The sequence below is a fragment of the Poecilia formosa genome, unplaced genomic scaffold (genome assembly GCF_000485575.1).
Source record: "Poecilia formosa unplaced genomic scaffold, Poecilia_formosa-5.1.2 Scaffold378, whole genome shotgun sequence".
Taxonomy (NCBI): domain Eukaryota; kingdom Metazoa; phylum Chordata; class Actinopteri; order Cyprinodontiformes; family Poeciliidae; genus Poecilia; species Poecilia formosa.
This window is the reverse complement of record NW_006800317.1, coordinates 586,380-598,286: the sequence shown is the minus strand read 5'-3', so window position 1 is coordinate 598,286 and position 11,907 is coordinate 586,380. Positions and strand designations below refer to the sequence as shown.

The window sequence follows — 11,907 nt, the reverse complement described above, 5'->3', positions numbered from 1 at the left end:
CAGACGGCTTCCCGCGCCCCCCCTGCAATGACACGGCGCCCCCCCTAGGGGGCGCGCCCCACAGTTTGGGAACCTCTGATTTAATACATGAAGTAACCTTAGTACTTCATTTGTAGATGATATAGATACAGTTAAATGGTAAATACATTACTCTGCATAGTTGTCTTGATGACTCAAAGCTCCTTTAACCTTCAAATTTCTTTAACCTTCAAATTTCAAAACTTCAAACCTTCAAATTTCTAACCTTCAAACATTTGCATGAAGCTGGAATTAAATTCTTCTTATGTGACCCAAAATCTGCATTAATACTGTTTAACATCTAAATTTCATACAATTTTACCAAAAACGCTTGGAAAAAAAGGAGTATGCTGACACAGGTCATGCTAAAAAATATATAGATACATCTGAAGGAAATATAGATGGTTTTCAGGGGCAGATTATGTTGGGTTGTGGATGTAAGACTTCTTGTAGCCTAACTATTTTATTGGAGTCCATTAATTAGACACTTGTAGATGTGAAAAGAACGTATTTGTTTGAGAGAGCTATGTTCTGTCAGTGAAAAAATGATGAAGCATATATGTTCTTCAAATTTAGTTAAAATCAAATGAAAAAAAGGAGGGCGTTTCTAATGTTGCTAGGTAACAGAACGACGTTTTGTACAACAAAGTAAAAAGAATGTAATGTATATCAACACTTGTCAGATAAGAGAAGCAGTGGTTTGGATGACGCTATAATGACCATAAATTTATTAATTTATTCATAAATGAAGTCACATGAACAATACAGTAGCTGAGCAGAATGGGGTTGTGGTTATAATTAATGTCGGAAGAGTTCACAGCCCCCTCCTTGAAGCATACAAGGCAGCCATATTAGCTTACTACATTAGCGGTAGCATCTCCCGGAAAATTACGACTTTACTAAGACTGCCTGTCTCAGTCTCACCTAAGACAACATACAAACAACCCGGAAAGTTGCCATCCATCAGTTCTCTTTAAAGATTCTAGACTTGGCGCAAGTGGTATTCCTTTTTGAAATAAAACACGGGAAAATTGGGTGTGGAACAGCCAAGAGAAGGGGGAGAGGGGGCTGGGGGTATAGGAGGTAGCGAAAACTAATATGCCAGCATTACACGGTGTAAGATTAACAACGGCCCAAACCCATGTTTTAAATCAAGCTTTAAGATAATGTATCAAACTTAATGCGCAAAATAAAATATACTATAGAAATATGAAAGCATAGACTCACTGTTGGGGTTGGGTTTGCGTTCGCCTCCATGGTCGCTGGCATGATGCTGGTATTTCTTCAGCATCATGCTGAAGAAATAGCCAATCAAAACACTTGGGTCATGTGATTGGCTGGGTGTTGAAATCTGACAACAATTGCTAATGTCTGTGACCTGAAGTAACCTTGCCATTTTTGTACAGCGAATTTTTACACGCTGAGTTTGAGACAGCGAATTTGAGCAAGTTCAATATATATATATATATATATATATTGAAAATTTCATCACTTTGAAGTTGGAATGTGAATTTTTTAACAAATGAAAACTGTAAACATGTACAAATAATGACACTGAATTTTTTTTAGACCAAAATTATATTCTGAATTAATTTTGAAATTGAAAAACTAAGCACAAATATACAACATTGAAGTTTTAGATGCATTTTTTATTCAAATTCTGATGCCACATATTTACTTCCATACTTACTTCCATAGGGATCACACATAGGAAACAAATCAAGCAAAATAAATTTAATTAAAAAGTAGGGTGGATTTTAGGTACATCAAAACTAGTTTTTATTTTATGTGTATTTGGAGAAATTTTACCACATAATGTCCATATCTAGTTTTGGTATTGCTTTACGCAATTCTGCTTGATTTTCATCTTCTCTCACTGCTCAGTCTGAGATTTCTCCCATTGACTTGGATTTCTCTGGTAGAATTTCAAACGATCCATTGAGAGAGAGAAAAAAGGAGAAATTGTGAATGATGAGTTTATACTCGGTTTTAGAATTGTAGTCTGTCTTTTTTTTTTTTTTTTTTTTTTTTTTTTTACTGTCAGCTGCTCTGCAATAGCCCCTCTGCTTTCTGGTTCCATACAGGGATGTCCGTGTTGGCCACGCTTCCACAATTTAATTTAACATCAACAGCCACCTCAATCGACTGCTATCCATGCTTACATCAAATATTGATGAACTCAAATGGTCTCTGACAAACAGAAAACAAATGGACATAAAATATATTTTAGCTTAAAAACAATTCATATGAGAATATGTGGAACCAAATTCAAAAGGATAAATATCAGGTGCAATTCCTGGCATCATCAATATAATTGTCATGATGCTAACATAGTGTTATCTCTACAAACACAATGTTAGAGTTATGTTTAAGTACAGATTCCTGTATTTGTCTGAATGTTAAACTGAGGATTTTTGTCATCGTGTCGTACGCAGGTGTTGCCGAAGCCCATTGCCATGGAGCCGTGCTGGGGCAGCCAAGCAGGAGTCCTAACTGTGCTGCTGCATCTCCCAAGACTCCCATCTGGAATACCTCCACCTGGACAGTCTGGTATGATCCGCACACAACGAACTGACCCACATGCTGCACATCACAATGCAGGCACAGCATCTGAATGTGCTGCTGCTGGATAAGCTGTCAATAATCACTCATATGTACGATAAAATGAATTTTCCTGATGAAATGACGGAATTTATGTAGGACATAGAGAATTAGCCATTTTTTGCTAAATAAAGTCCTTAAAATTAGTTTACATATTGTGTCATTGTGTATCAATTACTTACAATTACTTAGTCATTTTTTTTTATGTCAGTCTGACATAAACAGCCTCTGCTGTTGTTTTTGCTACAAGAAAATTAAGAGAAACTGCATTTCACTTTGACCAGAATCTCAGTTAAGCTGCTGTTATTTATCCATTTCTGCTTAACGTTACTAAAAACAAAGTGAGTTAAAGTTTTTGAGAAAACATGTCCTCCAAGACTTTATACTGTGACTTTTGGAGCACAATGGAGTTGGTGTTTTTATTTATCACAATTATGATTCTAAAAAAGTAAGGTAACAGAATCATCAATTAGATAAAGATAAAATTATTTCATGTTCTGACACCAAAGTTAGAAGTGAAAGATTACATCACCCACTTGAATTCCCTCCCTGCCTGCAGCAGGCTTTTATAAAATAATACAAGGAATGATCGTGTGAACACAACTTGGCTTAAACTATAAGTTTTAATGTATATTATATAAATCCTAAATTCATATTGTGATTTTTAAAGCTGGGATACAGGGATAAGTAATGAGTAATAGAGTCCCATATTGATGGATGTGTTTCCATATCAGTCTAAGCTGCTAATACTTATATGTGAAGCCGATCTTATCCTCCAATCTTATCTTCCTCAGCAAAGGTCTAAAACTCAACTTTGTTCTCTTCTGCTCTGCAGTGAGAGGTCAGACTGACTGACCCACCAGGTCATGTCTGCAGTTAACAATAGTCACTCCGCTGTTACCATTTCAGCGACTTTATTGCAATATTTAGTGATATTTAAGACAAAAAAATTGCCCAAAACCAGAATTGGCAGGTCAGGCTTTTTAAAAATCGATAATTGCCAAGGGGTAAGAAAATTGCAAACAGTGGATCCCGACTTAAAAAACTTTTTCCAATCATATTGTGGTCCTTGTTTGGCACCTCTCTGTAGTTCACATTCTGCTGTATTTTTAACAGTTTAAAACATTTCTATTGGTTGCTGGCTTCCTGTCTGCTCACATGTGTCCCATCACAGGAACAGAAAACTGCTGCCTCCGTCGTATTCAGTGCTTATCATTTTCCCAGCCGCAGCATAAGCTTCCATTAGCAGGCCATGCTCCTGCCAAACTCTTTATGATTAATCATAATACGTACGAGCTATCATATTGCTCATATCTCTCTCTCTGTTTCGTTTTTTTGTCTGTTTTTACTGTTCTTGTAAAACCATCAGCTGCCTCTGAGCCTCATCTGCGATATTTTAGCCTCACAGAAAGAGTTTTCATGACGCTTTTAAAAGCCAAACTTACTTTTCGCCGTTCATTGACCAACAGCCTGTGGAGTTTCAAACAAAAGCCACGGAAACGGCATCCAAGGTATTGTTCGAATTAAATCGCTGGTTCTTCAACCAAATGCTATGTGATTTAGCAACATGTTTAACAAGACTTGCATATCCGGATCAGACAGTTTTACAGCCGCTTGATGTATTATTGAGCAGAAAAACGTGGTGTACGGCGGCAGTTTTCAGACTTGCCAGGTTTCCTCTTCAACACTCTCTGTCAGATCAATTGTTCCCCCGATTTTTCCACCATCTGAGCTCATGTTGCCCTATAATTGGGCGTCATGTGATATTCCCCCGTCGCTGCTGTCGACCACCAAACCAGTGTGGAAATCACTAAGAAGACAGCAGCACTTCCTTAGATCTGACCAAGGCTAAGAGCATTGTGCGCTGTCAGCACAGTGCTGATGTTCTCTCTGCTCAGCTCATCTTCCACTGCATGTATGTTTTCAGTCTCTCTTCATTTATTTTCCTTTCCTCCTGCAGATTTCTCTTCTGTCAGACTGTGTTGGTTGATTCAAAAAGTAGATTTAATTTCCTTTATTAGAGGGAAATGAGCAGAGCAGACATAAGAAACTGCATTTTCCGCAAAATGTCATGGAGGGAGGTGTTCCCAAACACATGAACCACAAGCTTAAAGGGACAGTATGATGTGTTTTCCTGCATCATAGAATCAATCAAATACAATCAAATAATTATGTGACCTTCAGTTGTTATATAAACAATATATAATCAAATATGACTTAAAAGAAATTTGACTTTGTAATTTAACACCTTGTCTCTTTAAAAAACTCCTGCTCTTTGCGAAACTCCACCTTCAGGTAGTCAGCATAACATCATTAGAGAATCAAGACAACACTCCAGGTGTGTTTGTTAATCCGTCAATGAACTGAGTTCAGGTCCTCCAGTCACGTCTACGGCCGCAGTCGTTCCAACATGGTACTTTTCACGTGACACCTCCAGTGGCGGCTCCAGAAATTTTTTTCTGCAGGTGCAAAGGGGGAGCTAGGGATTTTACTGAGGATGCTATGACGGATCTTTTTTCCCTATAGTTGTCAACACACAAGAATTAGTATTGTTATTGTATTCAGACTGATTTGCATTTATTTGACGCTTAGACGTCAGCACGAAGGCTTGAGCAGTTAGCCAGATGACTTCCAGATAATATTACATTGATTAAGTTAAACAGCATTTATGACAAAGGGAAAACCCTAGTATTGACCCTTGCGTCACTTAATCATTTGAAGCGCCATGATTTACATCGGAAGTGAGATTCGGGAGTATTGAACTGAGCTGCTAAAGTTAATTTTCCAAGTTGTTTTTGTCAGTTTATTCATGGTTTCTACTTTCTGGAATCAAGCTAATTTGTATGTGAACGTACACACCTGGTTGGGGCTCTTAGACGGCGGTATTTACAGAAGCCTGAAACAGCTAGCTTAGAAACCGACCCATATCTCCTCCCTCCTGAAGTGTTGATCAAATTACCGACTTTGCCTGAGTTCACACCACATGATTTATGTCACTATGTCGTAAACAGCGTTTCCCTTAAACCGGAGCAGCATTAAAAACGTACAGAAGATGAGACGCTAATCATTTTTTTCCATACATGCTAGGCTACATGACGGCATGACATTCTTTCCATGGTTACTGACGGTTAGACGCTACCTTCTCCATTATGCGATATTTGATATCTTTCTAATCATACTTACTTTTAAAGTATATGAACCTTGTATAAAGTGTTCGCTGTAAATCCGTGGTTACACCGAGAGCTGCCAGTCATTATGATTGACGGCTGCTTTCCGCATCTTTCCTCATTAAAATAAAATGACAGGCTTGGTTTTGACCCTTGTCTGTTTGTGCAGCTGACAGCGCAGCACCTTGTGACCATTTTTACTGCGAAATCAGCTAAATAAAAGCAATATTAGATATACATGTACGTATTTTGACAGGCTTTATCCACCTTATTCCTACACCCCATGCTGCTTTGCGTGAATTATGGGAGCGACTTCCGCTGCAAGCCGGAACTGCCATTTGTTTACATGTTACCCTAACGCTAACCGGCTTTCGTCAGTGCTTGTGGGAACACCAGCGATCAAAGCTTAAATGTGACAATATCGGTTTACCGCAACCTACAGCTATTGCAGGGAGGGATAGCGACTTGAAGAATTGTGGCCATTTCTTCAAGTAGCTACCCGGACTAGCATATGTAGTTACTTCACTGACTCAGTTGCTTCAGATGCAGATGTGGGTTATCTTGAACTTGCTGCAGCCACAAACTAAATGTGGTCTGATTATTAGAGTACAGTCACTAACAGCACAACAGTTACCCGAGCTCCACAAGGGCATCTTACAACACTGTCAGGGCAAGTTGCTCTCAATAATAGGTTGATGTGTGATTCGGTTCTAGTCCAGTGAAGATTCAACTGTTGCGCAAGATCTGGAATGCAGCAGCTGCGATTATTTCTCTGCTGATTTGCAGCGACACTCAGCAACGGAGAACCTCAAGGTTCTGGTTCTGATTAATTTAACCCTTGTGTGCGCGAGTGTAACCCACATAAAATGGGGATGCCTCTTTAAGAAACAGAGGTTAGGGAAGCTAGTTGGTCTACCTAGCCAATAGGAAGTTTAGTTTCCAGTGCGATTACAGCGGCAGAATGCAGACTGCCGCTGTAAGTCCCGGCCTTCTTCCTCGTGTCTGCAGCATTGTTTGTGTGAGTGGGAGAGATCCGCCATGAGGAGTAAACTGTTAAGCTGTGCAGCGTGAGAGTCCCTGTGTTAAGATGGTTATAGTACTGGATACGAACTCGAAACAAACCCTTTTCCAGATAGAATTGCTGTTTATCATCCGACTTCTAAGCTGGAAGTTGTTAAGTGAGTAAAAAAAGACTGAACTTCAGTTTTTCTGCCGAGCACTGTTAGAGCTAACTCGTTAGCCTCGTTAGCTCTTATTGGCTACTGGTTTCCTCGAAGTTCATCTCGTTCTTCGTTCAGCAAAAGTTAAAGCCTAAATTATAGTATATTCTTACTTTGTTCACGATGAAAGCTCATATTATTGAGGTTAAAGCATGGAAAATATGTCTTGCCTTGTTACATTAATAGCCAGCCTGAGCTGAAGGAAGAGTTTTTAAGAAAGGAAAGGAAAAGATGGAGACAGAGAGTGGAAGAGGGAAAAATAAAACATATCAATGATCTGGGTGAATGAGATAAGAGACATAAGAGAAGACTTTGGAAGCAAAAACAAAAGGAGGCAAGAGAACACAGAAAAAGAGCAAAGGAAGGCCAGAAAAGTGTAGATACCCCACCGCAGAGTCCTGTAGATTTAAATTTTGAAGAACCAAGGAGCAGTAGGCAGTGGGCAGCAGGGGAAAGGGAAAGATCTAGAATGAGGAAAAGGCATTCAAGACAGGTCAAAGAACTAAGACAAAATTCACAAGTTATCAAAAGAGAGAAGCACTCTAAAAAAGCGACTTGTACGCATAAAAGAAAAAAAAAACAGACTTAAAAAGAAAAAAACAAAAGACTCACCTCAGACTAAGACCAAAAAGTTGCTTCAAGGGAGCAAACTAAGGAATCCATTAATCAAAAGATCATTAGTTTTCCACCATGCCTTGACTGCAGAGTTGAAAAGCAATACCGATCATATTCCCAGAAGAAGCAAACTTGTAGCAAAGCACGCACAACTTCCTTTGTCTGGTAGAATTCTCAAGAAATATCGGCTACTTCATCGGGTTCATGAGTTTGGCTTGACTTACAAAACACTGAGAGAAAAAATGCAAAAACAAAGGAAGCCTAGTTTTCTCCAGCGCATCTCCCGGAGTGTGCACATGTTTTTGGAAAACAATTCAAGGGTGACGACTGACAAGCAAGACACCATCACCAGAAATAAAGTAAAACGTCAAAGAATGATTCTAACTAATACTATGCAAAACCTTCATGGTGTATTTCTCCAACAAAACCCAAATATTACGCTTAGTTACTCATCATTCTGTGCCTTGCGTCCTTTCCACATCACACCTATCAGAGCCTCAGATCGAAAAACCTGTCTGTGTCAGTACCATGAGAATGCTATGTTGATGCTTGAGGTCTTGAAATCATTCAATGCTGTGGCAACCAGCAACCTTGAAGAGAGTTTCAAACTTATCTGTTGTTTTCCAGCAAGTGAGTCTTGTCTTTTGCGCGCTTGCTCCCGCTGTTTAAACAAATGCTCAAGTCTTTCTCCAGAAAAAGGGACAACACCAGTAAAATGGTCACAGTGGAAACGCGTAGAGGAGCAAACAGAAGTTGGAACTCACTTTCACACCAAACTGGAGGAATACACTGGCACCTTGTCAGAGCTTATGTGTCTCTACCAAGACAAATTAAAAAATGAGACAACCACTCATGTCCACTTGGTTCGAAATCAAACCAAGGAGTATCGGAATAGAATAGCAAATTGTGATGAAAATACAGCCATTGTTCATGTTGACTTTTCTGAGGCCTAGAAATGTAAATTCAGCTCAGAAGTACAATCCTGTCACTATGGACAAAATCTCCCGCAGATCACACTTCACACAGGCATGTTCTACACTGGGCAACAAAAAGCAGGATTCTGCACAATCTCAGAGTCAAAGCGTCAGGATGCTGCAGCCATCTGGACCTATATGGATCAAATCCTCACAGATATTCACATCAGATATCCGGCTATAAACACTATCCACTTTTGGTCTGATGGTCCAAGCAAACAATATAAAAATAAGAAGAACTTCTTTCTCCTCTGTGTTGTCCCGCAACGTCTGGGATTTGAGAAAGCTACATGGAATTTCTTCCCAACATCACATGGCAAAGGCGCTCCAGATGGCATTGGGGTGATGGTGAAGAGATGTGCTGAGAGGTCAGGATATTATAGATGGCAAATTATTCTTTGACATGGTGTCCAACAGCTTAAGTGGTGTCAAGCTGCAATTTGTGACAAATGAAGATTTTCAGTCTTATGAGTCTCTCCTCCTGCAAACCCTGAAATCAATTCCAGGAACAAGAAACATTCACCAAGTGCTAGCTCAGGGGAATGTCATCCATTGTAGGTTCCTTTCATGTTTTTGCGGAGAGCCACAGATTTGCAAGTGCAAATCTTGCAAATCTGTTCACTGTTTGCAAAAAAAACAGTGAACACCATTCACTGTTTTGGCAACACAACACAGGACCCAGATGTCCATGAAAATTCAACCACTGCTAAAGTTCAGAATCCTCTGGAAATTCTGATGGAGGAAATGGAGAAGGAGCCGAGCAAGACACCTAAAGGAACAACAACTTTGATCCTACTGATGTCCAAAGTGAAGACTGGCTTGTTGTGATGTATGATGGAAAGTGGTGGCTGGCTAAAGCCTTACAAATTGACAAAGAGCACGAAGATGTACAAGTGGAATTTTTTTCATCCTCATGGACCAACTCTTAGCTTCAAGCAAAAACAAGGTTGTCGGGAAGTCTGCTTTGTGCCATTTTCGGATGTCCTAGTTAGGCTGAGAAAACCATCCTCACCAGTCCGCACAAGCAGCGCCAGGGGTGTATACTGCATTTCACCAGCTGTTATGGATTTTATTGAAGGAGAATATGTGACACGTCTATTGCCTGGGGATTAAATATACTGACTTTTAAGCGATTTAGAAAGATATGAATTAGTTCACAATATATTTCAAAAAGTTCTGTCTTGTATATTTTTGTTTGTATTCATCTTTTACATTTTGATTGAAAATCGTCCTGGTTGATGACTTCAGTGACAAAGGTACATTCTCAAAAATTTAGATGTTCCTTGAAATCTAAATATGGTTATTTCACATTTTTTTCTTCATATCTTCACATTCTACAACATTTCAGCATTTAATTCTTCTTAAATGTCATTTCAAGTTCAGTGTTTTCTTTTTACTTACTAGTTTGTCACCACCGTCAGTTTTGTGTCAACACCGTCATGTGCCGTCAACTCTGTCAGATGTAGTTTATGTTGCATTTTGTTTAAAATAATATTTATTTTTGTTTCTTGATAGGCATTTGTTTGTGAAATGTCTGAATTCATGTATTTGGTGCATATGTTTTTTTTTTACTAATAAAGGACACTGTTCATTGTGGTGATTACTTTCAAAATTGTTTTTTGTATCGATTGAACTGGAGTAATTAAATACAGACTAAATAAATGTTTAAATTGTGGTATGATTAATTTCAAAAACATGGACATAATTAAAATAATTAAGACACCACAGAGAGTAAAAATATCAGTCATAAGTTCATTAAAAAATAATTTTATACCTATTTATTTTTGTCTGAAGGTGTTGACAAAGTTCTCAGTCAGATCCAGTAAAAATGTAATTTCAAAGAAAATGCTGCAGCTGGGAGCCTGCACCTTAACATATTTACATTCCCAAAACATTATTTGTCATGTATGAATACATAACTTCAGGAATAAATAATATTTTTGGTGGAAGAATTTTAAAACCATTTTGTCCCTTATCTCAAGAATCACTGATTTGATAACAAATTGATGTCAAATCTGATGTCTACAGAAACATGATTTAAGGATTAAAGCTAGAACAGCTTAATAAAATTCTGTTATTCTGCTGGTCCTGTCTAATGACAGGTCAGGGTTTTTTTATGCTGGATTGTTCCTGAGGTGGATTCCTCCTGTGACTTTGATGGGGAGCCTTCCCACTTGGACTTAGAAAGAACTGGATTCCTTCTTTTCCATTTGGAGTCCTGCTGCACCCTGCGGTGTGGTAGGCCTGTATCACTCGCATCTTCACACACAGTTGGTTATGTATGAGACCACTGACTGACATTTTTCATTCTTATTGTTTAATCTTGGAATTTTGGACCTTGCCTTTTGGACCAGTTTTTATGTGGGACTTTATAACTGCTGTGTAGGAAATTCTCCTCATGTGAACGGTGTTGAGTTGAACCTGAATTGGAACTGGAATTGATTAATCTGTTGCCTATTACCATTTAGAATTCAGATTACCAGGGTGCACCCAAAAGATTTAAAACTGAGAACTAGCACTTGGCCAAGTATTATTTCTTGTATTTTATTGTGTGCAATTTTATTTTCATAATTGTGTGTCTTGTACAACTGTTTGTCAATTTTATGGTTTATGTCACTAAAGCCAGTTCTTTAAATTAATTTAACTGCCTTTGTGTGTCATTTAAACACCCCACCATGCTCCGATAGCCGAACCTATTGGCCCATTCATCCAATATATGTATAATACCCTTCCCATCTGTGTTACACGAGGACTGAGGCAAATGTAGAGGACTATGGCAAATGATGCAAGTTTTAAGTGTGTGGGGTCGGTTGGACCCCATTCCTACATACAAGGGTTAAAAAAATCCAGATATTTTGTTTTATAAATAAAACTCAATCATAATCAATCATAATGATGAATACTCGGATCATGAATTTTATTATTTTTTAAAATTCAAACGAAAAATAAAATTCACATCACACCAAGCTAATGTTGTGTAATTCTGGTGTTTCATACTGTCGGCACAACTCAGATCTATGACAGATCTCAGATCTTCCAGATGTCCCACCCGTCTTTCCCCGTGAATTAGCCAGACTGAGCAGCCTACAGTCAACTAGCTTCACAAGGCACACCTGTTAACGGTCGCTCCTTCTCTTTTTATTACAATGTGCACTTGTTACTGAACCAGGTTGGTTTTAGTGACTCGGGCGAGTCCCAAGGATGTTGTTTTAGTTTTGGGCTAAAAGCAACCTATCAATCATTTTCCACATTTTCCTCCCCAGAATCAAACTTCCTAGCTATGTTACAACCATCAAAGAACTTTAAGGTGAC

The 11,907-nt window shown here is 38.6% G+C and overlaps 1 long non-coding RNA gene across 1 annotated transcript in view; it reads left to right on the top strand.

The window, feature by feature from the left end:
• Positions 1 to 2,376: 2,376 nt before the first annotated feature.
• The window catches only part of LOC103154265 (uncharacterized), a 27,237-nt gene continuing 17,706 nt past the window's right edge, over positions 2,377 to 11,907 (top strand). The window contains exon 1 of the long non-coding RNA XR_477900.2: positions 2,377 to 2,568. This is a non-coding gene — a long non-coding RNA (uncharacterized LOC103154265). The remainder of the gene's footprint in view (positions 2,569 to 11,907) is intronic.